Here is a 10,243-nt window from a genome sequence, read left to right as displayed (position 1 = left end):
TGGGTTCCACTAAACAAGGAGGAAGGCACACTGACTCCATATCTGGAAACTGGACACAAGGTCAAGAAGTGAGTTGAGAATGCCCCCCAAATACGGTGTTGTGAATCTTCTAACTCTACTTCATTGTATTAGTTTGATGAGAGGGGTGGTGTGTTTGAAAGTGGAAAGATTATAGAAATGATATTCTGGGGACACTTAGAAAACAAAAACAAAAGAAGTTCAGACTAATGATACAGTCAAAGTTTCCCTAATCTGGTCAGAATTTATACAACAGATTATCAAAGACACCAAAGTTAGACTAGTCATTTTCTTTATTTTTTTCCCCACTGTTATAACAGGAAGGTTGATTTCCATTTAGAAAAGGCAGCATCCAGCCCTGGTAGTCTCTAGCACTCCTGCAAAACAGACAAATGTCTCACGCCCATTTACTCTATTGGTAATTTTTTTAAAACCAGTGAGTGAGAGAGAGAGAGAGAGAGAGAGAGAGAGAGAGAGAGAACTAAAACACCTACTGGCTTCCGTATAGCACCGCTGCCTGAAACTACCAACTGGGTTACATAGCCAGGGGCAGAACCCAGACTTCACTATGCACATCTGCCCCTGCACACAGTACGGCAGTTCTAGGACATGTCTAAGCACAGTGTGCCCCAGCACTTAGCAGCAGAGGCAGTGATAGATTACAGGTCTACACTTCTCCTGTAGAAACGTCTACTGGATTATTTTTCCAATGTGGAGGTAACCTTGGCAACTGAGCAAGGACGCAGCAGCAACTGTGAAAGCCACACAGCAGCATTATAGGTTCCCAACACTGATTCTGTATATTATCCACCAAGTGCTATTCCTTCCCTCCTGAGCCCCACCTTGTACTGCCCATCACCGCTGCTCCATCCTTCCTTACCAGCTGGATTTGTTCAGGTTGGCAACATAGCCTACTAAAACTGCATGACTTTCCAGCACCACACCCCCAGCCCCTTTGTAGACAGATGGCATGCCAGGGGTGCAGATAGGATCAATGACATCTAGGCAAAAGACTCAATGCCAGTGCCTCTGACTGGATGAAAGATCTGTCTTTCTGACATGGCACTCCACTGCCACACATTTTTCTTCCTTTGTATGATGTTCTCCTGGTGCCCAGAGGTCACATAACCATCTTTTCACCAGGACACTGACAGGAGCGCAAATGGAGAGATACCCAATTAGGATAGAGAATGGGAAGGAAGCATGTGGGTTCTCAGGGCACCCCAGGCTGACTGTGCCAACCCTGCACTGTCAGCCTGTGTGCTTCTTAGTTTAGAGGGACAGACTTCATATTTTAACTTCTCCCAACAGCCTTTCTTATGTTTTCAGCTGAACATCATCCTAACTGGTCAGAGCCACCACAGTTCTCATGACTCATTTACAGAGAAGACAACAGTGAAGCCCAGTTGTGGGCAAAGGAGAATAAGAAGGGAATTCTGGAGAGACGGTCCAGAGGGGATGCTATTTACCTTATACATCAGCACTCTGACAAGGGCTAATGGCATTAAAAAGATATAAATCAGCAGGGTCACGAGCCCTGTGGGGCACCTCAACCTGCCAGCCTATGAATGTTTGCTGACCTCTCCTCTGTAACCTGCGCTATCCCTCCTCATTTTCTTAACACCATTCTCCAGTGGTATAAAGGGGCTCTCCTCTAGGACTCCTAAAACGCTTTGGCAAGGTCTACAGAGAGAAATGTCCTACCCTGATCTCCCGAGAACTGCCTTTAAGTCCGACTCACTCAGCAATCTAGGTGGTAATAGAATACACGTTTGCTCAACTATTTTTTTTAACTTATATTGATTGTCATCCAATACAGCCGAGAGGCTGAGAGCTGAACAAGAGAAACGAGCTGAGTCTCTAGCCCTAATAAAATGAAGCCTCTTTAGGTAGTGAACAAAAGATGGAGCTACTTGGTCAGAGTGACAATAAGGAACAGCTGAGAGCTTGGAAGGACTGGGGGAACCCAGGAAGGGAGCGGTGGGGATGCTGTCCCCCGGATGTGACTGTCGCAATGATGAGCACACAGCAGCTGTGTGTGCCTGCGTGGAACCTGGAAAGAAACAGGGAAATAGGGGCCTTGGTAAACCAGAGAGCAGTCAGGAAGAAAGTGGGGATCAGAAGGAGTGGAGAGGGGCGAGAGAAGGTCATGGGGGAGGGGATGTTGAAAACAGTCAGGGTGCATTTGATACAGATACAGTACTACCAAAAAGTTAAAAGATACACACACACACACACACACACACACACACATCTAAGCCTAGCCAGTGTGGACCACAGTCATGTTTCACAAGATGACAGTTTTAAACTTGTAACGAATGCACATGAATGATAACAAATGTTATAAATGATAGACTCACTTTTTCTGTCTCTCCCCTCACATTGCTGGTTTCCTAACGTCTAGAGTGAGCAGTAAAGTTTGTGGAATTGTTAATTTAGCATCGGCGTTTATGCCCATGTGCCCACCCTCAGCCACTGAGAAAGCAGTGAGATATCCCAGTCTTCTCCTGGCAAAGTGCAATGGCCGTGGGTTTTGCTCTGCCCTCCCAGGGCCCGACTGTATTCACTAACCTTCTCCAAGGCTAAACTCTCTCTTTTCCACCCATACAACAGAATCCTACCAACTTGTCTCCTCTGTTTTGTTCAAGGTTACTGAAACGCCAGAGCCATCTGTGACATACGCTACCAAGGTTTAAAAAGCGTGACTTCTGATCATTGGACTCTAAAAATGCTGCTCTGTGGTGTGCGCGGTACCCAGCGCTCTCTTGACTTCCACACACTTCACCCGCTTATTCTTCACAGAACAGCTCCCTGAGTCAGACGCTCCCCCTCACACTCACTCAGTAGGTGCAGACCGGAGGTACAGCATGTGCGAGAGCTGTTACCTAGCAATAACAACAGTTAAATGCCACAACCGGCTGCTGACCCAGGTGGTCTGCCTTCAGAACTGGGCCACTTCAATGCTACGCCCTCCATCCCGTGAGCACTGTGGGCCCTTCTGGACCTCAGATACCAACCACCCTGGGTATTCTTTCTCCTATGCGGTGCCGGAACCCAGGCCTGCTCTGTTCTGTGTCCTGAAAGAGGGCTAAACACTGTGGTCTGCATTTCCTTAATTCCTTTCTCTTTTTGGCTTCCAGTTGGGTTTGGCCAATGGACATGACTAGAAGGGGTAAGAAAATAAGAATTTATTTTCTGCCCCAATTTCTCTGGGTCTCTCCTCGTTTCCCTGCCGTGCTGGCCACAGCGGCTTCCTCAGCAGCCTGGGCTCCTGTTGGGTAGCTGCTTGCATCACTTCTGCTTGCTGGCGACTCCAGTAAGACTAACTGGTCTTTAAGCCTAGTGTTATCGTCTGCCTTCCATGATTAACACCTGGGTGTTTTCCAGCCTCTGCCGGTTGCCTGAACTCTGTCCCGCACTTCGTTATACTGTAAACTCTAACATAACATGGAAGCACATCAGCTATTTTCTTTCAGGATCCTGACTATAAAAACGTCATACAACAAAGATTCCTTTTTTGGCCCAGAGGAAAGGGCCCACTGTTGTGACAAGGAGCTCTGGATAGAAAGGACACGCCACTCTTCATTTAGTCCATCCATCTTCAAAACAGAATGGTGGGGACTGGAGCAATGGCTCAGCCGGTGAAGTGCTGTCAAAGCATGAAGACCTGAGTTCAGATCTCCGAGGCCCATGTAAAAAGCATATACATATAACCCCAGGACTGGGGAGGGTTAGATGGGGGAAGCAGGGACAGATGGATACCTGAAACTCACTGGCTAACAGTCTAATCAATCAGTGAGCACCAGGTTTAAGGAGAGTCTTGGTCTAAAAATTAAGGTGGAGAGTAACACAGAATAACCCTCTAGCCTATACTCACACATGCAGAAGTCTGTGCATTCATATATACTTGTGCAAACAATAAATACACACACACACACACACGGGTGATGGATTGCAGACCTTTGAAAATGACAAGGACCAACAGAGCCAACTAACCTGGACCCTTAGAGGCTCCCAGAGACTGAACCACCAGCCAAATAGTAAGCATGGGCTGGACCTAGGATCCTGCACATGTATAACAGATATGAGCTTGGTCTTCGTGCAGGTCCCCCACCAACTGGAACAGGGGCTGTCCCTGAATCTGTTGCCTGCCTGTGGATCCCATTCCCCTAACTGGGCTCCCTTGTCTGGTCTAAGTGAGAGACAGTACACCTAGCCCTGCAGTGACTTGGTATGGCAGGATAGGGCAATACCCCCCGGAGAAGAAGAGGGGGAAATGGGGGTTGTTCTGGGGGGAGGGGGGGTGATATTGAGATGCAAAGTGAATAAATAAATAAATTAATAAAAAAGAAAATACCCCCCAAAAGAAAATAATAACAGAGCTGATGTGTCAGGGAGACATGATGATTATAAATGTGTCTGCCTTTAATAACAACAATTTTAAGTACATGGTTAAGAAACTGACAACTAAAAGGGAGATACAAAAATTGCCTCTAAAATTATAGCTGGAGATTTTAAACACACCTCTTCCAAACATGACAAGAGGGATAGATTAAAACACTCAGTGATTCAGAAAACCTGAAGAGCCATTTCCCTCTCCCCCTCCCCCATTTCATCATTATCCGTAACACACCACTGAAGAGAACACAGCTACACTGCCATGTGGGGATTAAATGATACTTAAATGCTAGCACACTGGTGCATACCAGTCAAAGCGCCAAGCAGTAAGAAAGCCATGAAGGGCTGTGTGAATTCAGAAGACGCTGTATAACAGGGCAGCTTCTGACATGGGTGGAGCCTCAGAAAAGACAAGGTGTGCCCCACATCCACAGTGCTAGAAGTTAGCATCTAATGACTCACTTAGATACAAGTTATGCTTCATTTGTTCGGTACATGAAAGTTCTGCAAGCTGTACCCTAACAGTTTTAAAACTTTGGAAATGCATATAGCTCTTCAAGAATAAGCATTTTTAACGCACAAAATTCCACACTTGCTAGCTTATCTTTGCAGTGATTCCTGCCCACTGTGCCTGACCAGGTGGGAATCTGAGGGAAGTATTAGCCCAGTACGGCAAATCACAAAGTCACCTGGATGTCAATAAGCAGGGAAGAGATTGAATAAAATAGAGCTTGGATGATTTGGGCTCTCCTAGTTCCTGGCTAGTGTCTTTGCTCTCGGTTCTTAGCCACCCTCCCATGCATCCATGCCCTAGAATGGGAGACTTTGCAAAAGCAAGTGGCTCATGCCTGCGTCAGTAGAATGCATGTATCCCTCCCCTTGCCTTTCTGCATCAGTAGAACACATGCATCCCTCCCCTTGCCATGGAGCTTGATCGGGTGTCTTTCTTTGGTCAATGATACATACAAAAGAAATTGCACGCCAATTCAAAGCCTAGGCCTCATGCATTTTTGCTTCCCCATTAGTACTTTGAAGGGTGTTCTAGAAGCTTCCGTACTACACCGTTTGTTTTAAAGATTTATTTGGGTTTTTGTTTGTTTGTTTGTTTGTTTGGGTTTTTGGGGTTTTTTTGTTTTGTTTTGTTTTTCAAGACAGGGTTTCTCTGTATAGCCCTGGCTGTCCTGAAACTCACTCTGTAGACCAGGCTGGCCTCGAACTCAGAAATCCNCCTGCCTCTGCCTCCCGAGTGCTGGGATTAAAGGCGTGCGCCNCCACGCCCGGCTGATTTGTTTTTATTTTATGTGTAGAATGTTTTGCTTGCATATATGTATGTGTGTGTTAATTGTATAGTACCAAAATAGAACAGAAAAGGGGATAGTACCCCTTGGAACTAGAGTTAGAGACAGTTAGCTACCATGTGGGGTTTGGGAACACATCCCCTGTCCTCAGGAAAAGCAAGCAAGTGTTCTTAACCACTGAGTCATCTCTCTAGCACCCTGTCCCTGAATCTTGAACCTCCAAATGAAATACATAGACTAGACTTGAGATACCTGGACTTGAAGCAGAAATATTCTACAATTCACAGACAAATGCTTATTCTATACAGTGGAGAATTTTCTTGTAATTGTTCGTTATGCAGCAGTCACTAGCAATACATTTGCCAAAGTCAAAAATCCGGAAACATGAATTATACAATATGTATTACACAAGCAACTTGTATAATTCTGTCTGATTTCTTGAAGCTGATAGACCAACTTATAGATTTTTTTTCCATAGATTTTTCCAGCTTTTAAATAATTATAATGACAAATACTATAGAAATAATAATTGTGGTAATAACATTACGTGTTAACTCAGCTGAGCTGGTGATGCTGAAATAGCTGCTAAACATTGTTTCTGGGCAGTGCCTCTCTTGGAAGAGTTCAGCATTGGACTCATCAGGCTGCATTAAGGCCTGAATTCATCTTAATTCTTCCCTTCCTTGGGCTGAGACATCCATCTTCCCCTGCCCTCAGCATTTGAAATTCCCTTCTGTCAGGCTTCAGACTCTGGCCAGAACTCAACAGCACTGTCTAACTTGCTCTCAGGACTCAGATTTCGATTGAACACTGAAGATTCTATTGAGGCATATCGCTTGAATAGGGACATCCTTGTACCCTTGAGCCATAACCTAGCCATGGATACCCTAGACTGGAAAAATGGATCCAGCAAAATGATTAAGAAGAGCGTTTCAGCATGGGAAACCAGAATATTCTTTCACATCACACCCCAGGTTGGCATTTACTCTTCTCCTTCAAAGCTACTGTTGTCTAGAGGTATAAGAAACCCAGCCCATGTCTGTATCCCGGCGTCCTTGAGTCAGTCATTGAACCTCTTAATCTTAGTTCTAGATGCAGAGCGAATGAGCCCTGCCTTGGCAAACCCTGCAAGTTCTTTGGCTCTGAATGTCTTAGGAGTACTCGGAAGGCTTGAGCAGCATAGGGGACAGCTAGCACATCAATCCTCTGTGGTGGAAGTGCTGTCTGCTGACATTCAGCAGTTCTTGCAAAGGCTTCATTTGCATAGCGGCACTGTCACAGTGCTGGGCCTCACAGAGAGAGTCTAGCATCTGTCAAAATAGGGATGCAGTTGAGAGTACCTGACGGGAATCTTGAGAAGGATGCCCAATTTGGAATCAGACACTCACTTCCCACCTCCAGAGCCACCCGCTTCCTCTTGTGATCAGCAAGGAAATAAAATGAACTAAGGCTCTTGAATGTGGTTGGTTAAGTGCTAGGAGTATACAGACATTGCTTCACGTTACTCTTGTAACCGCCTTCAAGGTCAGAGGTCACAAACAAGGAAGGATGGGGAGGGGGGTTGCTCAAGAAGATTGACTTAGTCAAAGTCTTGTGGCTGGTAAGCATCAGAGTGCCCAGTTTGAACCTGGGTCTGTTCCGTCCTGTTCTTAGAACCAAAAGATGAATGTAACTATACAAGAGTTATAAGAAGATGTTTAAATGACACCAATGCCAGGCATTCTTCCAAATGTCCGCTGTTGGTTTATCAGAATGGTACAAACAGGAAACAAACCTGTCCCTAGAATCCAACAGCAGCCTTGCATTTTCTCTCAGGCATAAGTACCACAGGCAAGGAAGTTGACTGTGAATAGAAAGATGGACTTCAGGCAAAAACAGAGATTCCTCTCACTGGAAGGTCTCAACTCTCGCTGAAATCACCCAATATCAGCATTGGGGCTACCGCACAGACTACAGCTAACACAGGGGCAGTATCATTGGGATAATTTGACTGGAATGAGATGGGCAGAGTCTTAGCCATCTAGACACAACTGAACACAAAGAACACACAATTCTCTAACGCTCCTGGACATCCTACATTTGAGGATCCCAGAACCTAGGCTGCTCTGTGAAACTCACCATGATTCCAAAGTGGATTTAGGTCCCAGTACGGGTACTTTTTCAATTATTAATTATTTGCCTGCTTTCTAACTTTTTAAGGGGAAAAGCCTGAAAAAAATTTTTTTTCATTCACATCAGAAAGGGTGCCAATGACCAAACTGTGGGTCCAGTTCTGCTTTTGCCTTCAAGGTATTCGGGCACCAACCCTTGCACACCAGGATGGAATGAAAGGAACAAATGATGCTCAGGCAGGGTAGGTTCACAGGAACTCATCAAGCTTGAGTGCCAGGAAGAAATAAGCCTTCTCTGAGATGGTTTTCAAGGGTTACAGCTCTCTTTATTCACAGATAATAAGGGCTATATAAACCTTGAGGGTGGGGGAGGACGTTTTCAGGGTACTGGGGTGGTGGGAATGTTTCATTTGCATGAAAAGGAATTCCAGGTGCTTGCTGGACATGTCTTTAGAGGGAGGCTAACTATGTGGCTACCTCAATGGTGGTGGAGGTCGAGGTCACAAGGAAATATTCTCTGAGGCATGTCGGCCCAGAACAAGGAGGAAGCAATCCTTAATCCTGCCTGTCTCAAGATGAGATTTTTCCAAGTTTGGATACATCTTGACCTCACTCTTGTTCCAGACCCGTTCCATCACTACCATAGCCACTCAACACCCCTCGAATCCTGACACACTTGTCCCACACCAAAGTCCAACTTGCCTAACCAGGAAGTTTATTGGGTTGCTTACAAGAGTGTGGATTAAGGGTTATTTACAGGAGTAAGCATGAGTTCAAGGCAGGTACATCACTGGAAAGCCCACCCAGCATTGGAGTATAGATGATGACTTATAAAAGCTGTAATCTCAGCATTTCCACAGAATTCTCAGGCAGCTTGATAGGTTAGAGAGTCCCATTTAGGTTCGACAGTAATTCTTACTGTTTATACCAGCTCAGGGATCAAGGGGCCTTGTGAATCTTGTAAGTTTCAGGGACTTCCTGATATTTGAGGGTTGTTTACTTCTTAAGACACAGAGTCTCCTTCCAGGAAGGAACTGTTTCAACTTTAAGGATATTGTCACTCAACAGTGCCTATGGTGAAGGTGGTCACTTCTGCTTCCTAATTGATCATATTTGTCAATCTGGTGAAAGCAACAGAAATCAGGTTCAAGGTGTATTTCTTCTCAAATTCTTACTCAGTACCCTGCAAACAAAAGTGTCAAGATGGACTTCAACATCTACTTCTCCTAAAGAACATCTTACAGTGTAGCTGTAAAATAGGATCCTTGGATATAACCCCTTGGATTGTGTTTATAGTCATCAAAGAGTGAGACTACTATAATATCTTGAACAAGCACATGATTACAGGGAGAAAGATGGCATATTAAAAGGTAAGATAACAAACTGTACTGCAAAGTGTAACTGCAGCTGAGCCTCCTTCATAAGCATTCCCAAATATGTAAACACTTTTCAAGGGCAACACAGAGCAGCATTTGCACATCGAACTTTAACAGCATTAGGTAGGTAAGTACATAGATATAGATCAAGATGAGATAGAGAGATGATAGATAGATAGATAGATAGATAGATAGATAGATAGATAGATAGATAGATAGATAGATAGATAGATAGACTCAGCATTGGTTTAGAAAGCCTGTCCTGTATGGAACAATACCACTTTATTACTTAGATACACAGCCAGCTCTAAGGATCCTTAAATATAGAAAAATTGCTGTAAATTTCAGAAAGGGCATTGTTTTAATTCCTTTTACAGAATTAGATCGATAACTATCAGGAAGATTCCTGAGAGTTCTCAGAGCACTGTCAGAAATAATCTCTCTCCTAAGCATTTTTAATGACTCAGGGAAGGCATCCCTACCAGAACATGGCTGTACAAACCAACCGACACACTAGGATCATTTAGGCGGAAATTGTATTAACTTAGTGAGTTTGATAGCTGGTAGAAAGCCAAGATCAGCAGGTAGGAACATAAGTAGATGTAAGTGCTTACTAAAACGTGAAAACCAGGCAATTGTTATGTGTCTATGTCGACTTTGCAACAGGATGCAGTCTGATAGAAAATGCAAAGAATTGTTTCATTAAAAACAAAAACTGAGCCAAAAATATGAATAGGCAATTCACAGGAGAAAAGGAAGCCTCAAAGCTGGCACTGCTAATTCATGTTAGATATGCTAATCAGCCACTTTATATGTACATCACATGAGTGAGCGTCAGAGTCGTGTGATGCAGGGGATTGACAAGGCTGTACAGGCATGAAAACTGCACACAGTGGATCTGGAATTATGAGCCTGCGCAGATAGGCTGTGTAGACTATGAAGACAAGAGTGTATGTCCTTCCCTTTCTTTATTTTTTTTTTAGGTATTTTCCTCAATTACATTTCCAATGCTATCCAAAAAGTCCCCAATACACTCCCCCCC

Source organism: Mus caroli, chromosome 9 (genome assembly GCF_900094665.2).
Source record: "Mus caroli chromosome 9, CAROLI_EIJ_v1.1, whole genome shotgun sequence".
NCBI classification, from domain to species: Eukaryota; Metazoa; Chordata; class Mammalia; order Rodentia; family Muridae; genus Mus; species Mus caroli.
Note: the sequence above shows the minus strand (reverse complement) of the source record.